Source organism: Delphinapterus leucas, chromosome 10, assembly GCF_059928025.1.
Source record: "Delphinapterus leucas isolate spDelLeu-1000000601 "Yukka" chromosome 10, BTC_Dleu_Yukka2, whole genome shotgun sequence".
In the NCBI taxonomy this organism is placed as follows: Eukaryota; Metazoa; Chordata; class Mammalia; order Artiodactyla; family Monodontidae; genus Delphinapterus; species Delphinapterus leucas.
In genome coordinates this window covers 81,389,066-81,392,110 of record NC_143138.1, presented here as the reverse complement: position 1 = coordinate 81,392,110, position 3,045 = coordinate 81,389,066, and the positions used below count along the sequence as shown (strand labels likewise).

The following is a 3,045-nucleotide window of genomic DNA, read 5'->3' as shown; positions in this document are numbered from 1 at the left end:
GTAAGTTATATACCTCCTTTCTCTCCCCCCTGCAAGATGGGGCAGTGAGGTGCTCGGCCAACACGCTGGCCAGTTGGAGGAGCGCTGGGAGAAGGGCTCATAGGACATGGCTGCTTCCCTTTTAAGGCCAGTTTGCTCCCCATTTACCCCTTTGTCAACAGGCAGGCTGCTCTGAAGGGCCAGGAAGCTTCTGTTGGAAGGCAGAGCGGGACCCCTGGTTCTCAGACCCGCAGGCTCATCAGACTCTGGGCACCATGAGTGAGCCTCAAAATAGAAAGTTTACTGGAAACCCAGTACACAAAGACAGCAGCTCTGTGTCCCGGAAGCTTCCCAGGACTTCTGTAGTGCGGACTGCCTCTTGCCCCGAGTCTCAGGGAGCCTTTCGCTGGGAAAGGAACCGCTGAGGCCTCCGCGGCGAGCCTGCCAAATTACACACAGTCCTGACTTGTCATTTTCCTTCTCTCTTTTCTTTCCTTTTTTTTTTTTTTTTCTTCTTTCTTTGAGACTGGGGGTGGTAAGGCAGCCAGATGAGTGGTCCATCTGCAAGCCATTTGCTGCGAAAGGGAAGGGAACGCCAGCTGTGGAGTCTGGGGAGCTGAGGGAGGGGCGCACCCGTGGAATAGGAACTTGGTCACGGAGGTCATTGCCTTTTTTGGGAACTTGGTAGCTTAGGGTCTGTCGTTGAGAGTTGGCCTTTGTTGTGTGTTTGGTTTTTTTCTTCCCCTTCTCTGTCTCATTTTTTCTGATGACCGTGTAAGTTTTAAATAGAGTCCAAGACCCAGTGGGAATGGGGATGCTGGTGCAGCATGGATGGTCTTGGAGGGAAGTACTCCTTCCAGCAGTGGGTGCTGAAAGCACGGCAGGGCCGTGTGACCCGGCAGCGCGGGGAAGGGAAGCGGAGCTGCTTTGGTCCATTGCACAATCTCCCGTGTGAAAGGAGCTGGCCCCCGCCCATATCCACAGCCTCCTTCCAGCCAGGCCGTTTCCTCCCCCTCCCCCTGCACTCCCACTTCCTGCAGGTGGCTTCTGTAATCCACTTACCCCGGGGGAAGCTTCGCCAGCGTGTGCACCTAATCCGAAAATGGCCAGCTCGACTTTGACCCCCGTGGTGACCTTGCAGAGAAGGCCAGGCCAGTTGTGTCTGCTCACACCTGGGAGCCATTTTCAGCTTTTACAGCCCAAGTGGAAGAAATGTGTTTGTATTTATGCCAGCCCTTCCTTTCATAAGGCCTTTCGTTGTTGGGCAATACGGAGGGACTATTAGATTCCCCCTGCCTGTTCAAAGGCAAGGGTTTTTAGAGACAGGTTAGTTTACCCAGTGAATTAAGTCGAGTCATGCGAAATGGCCAGATTTTCTAGTTCAAAAGTGGTCAAAACATCAGTAGTCTCATCGTGGTTCAGCCTCTTGAGATGGAAAATTGCAGCGGTCACTGTATGTGGTACACTGTCGTTGTCAGGCATTGCTCTGTGTGCCTCCCCAGGCCTCACCTCATTATATTGCCTCTGCAGTCCTAGGAGGCACAAGGTCTGTTGTTACGCACTTTTTACAGATGACGCGCCTGAGGCACAGAGAGGGCAAGACACTTCTCTGAGGTCACACAGGAGGTGGTAGAGGTGAGTCTTGGTCCCATTTCTCTGCACCTCTGGGGTTTGTGTGCTCACCGTACACAGGGAAATGTGTGGTCTGGGGGCCTGGGAGGGTCTTGTCATTTTCATGTGCTGACATATCAAATTGTGTTAAGAGGGGTGCGCCTTGGGACTGCGGCCAGTAGGCTCTGGTGTGGATGAGAGGCTGCACCCCACGCATGGGCGTCTCTTCAAGTCGTGTGCCTGCCTCAGAACGTTGGGCAGCCCTCAGTATGGTTTTCATGAACTGGTGCAGAGTGACGGGGAGCCCTCCTGCCCTGAAGATTAGCCTGACCCTCCCCTCACCCCCCAAACACACCCTGCTGGGTTATTCTGACTGATTCTGGTCGCCCGTCTTGTAAGGGTGCAGGGAGGAAGACTCGCCTTGCTGTCAGGTCTCTGCAGCGCCCAGGCCTGTTCAGTTGTGCCAGCAGCTCTTCAGACAGTGGCCCTCTGCCCTCCAACACACCACTTCGAGGCGAATTCCTCCACAGTTTCCTCACTTCCTGGACGCCTTTCAAACCCAAACGGCTGAAATAAAGGTGCCAATTTGTACTTCTTTCTTCCCAACCCCTTCAACCAGGAGGGGGAATTGTGTGCTACCAAGGATGGCAGGGCTGTGGGATGCAGCCAGGTGGCACTCCCGGGGGGTCCTCTCTGGGGGCTGCTGCTCTCTGCTCAGCTGTATGGCTGTAGGGCCTTTGAGGGCAAAGAAGCTCTTCATCAGTGGGTAGGGCTGTGAGAGGCGGGCTGCTGTGAATCAGTTTGTAAAGACCGGGGCTCCTTCCCCAAGTAATACAGGGAGAAGGCAGGTGCCAGTGGATGTCTTCACCTTGCAGTGTGTCGGACATCATAAGCGCCTTATAGAGAGAGGGCAGTTCTGCACAGTGGTTAAGAGGAGGCTCTGGATCCACTGCATCTGGATGTGAGTCCTGCCTCCATCGCCTGTGCTGGTTCTCTGGGGCCTCAGTTGGCTCCACTCGTGCAATGGTGTTGGCTGTGAGGATCCGCTAAATACTCCGTGTCTCAGTACAGGGTCTGGTGTCTACTGAAAGTGCACCAGGTTGGAGACACTGTTCTATCCCTGACCCATCAAGGGTTTTCTGGGCATGGATGGAGCTGGCCCTGCTTTGCGCTGCTGTGTTCCAAGGGGCATTGGTGGGTATTCTCCACCCTGAACCGGGAGGCCTGGTGTCGGAGGCAGGGGTAGAGGCTCTTCACGTCCCCTGAAAACGGACTCTGCTTGCAGATACCTGTTGTGGTGTGGCTCGCTCTCTTGTGATAGACAGATACTCTCCATCCTTGTGTGTGTGTATGTGTGTGTGATTTAGCTTAGCTTTCTCGTGTATTAATTCCCTCTATGGGGACTGTTGCGTGCACCAGGAGAGTTGATTTCCCTCCTCTCTTCTCATCGCCCGT

General features: G+C 54.4%; 1 protein-coding gene across 4 annotated transcripts in view; it reads left to right on the top strand.

Annotated features, from left to right (window-relative positions):
* LRIG1 (leucine rich repeats and immunoglobulin like domains 1) overlaps nt 1–3,045 on the top strand; it is a 121,119-nt gene that overhangs the window by 58,047 nt on the left and 60,027 nt on the right. The window lies entirely within an intron of this gene.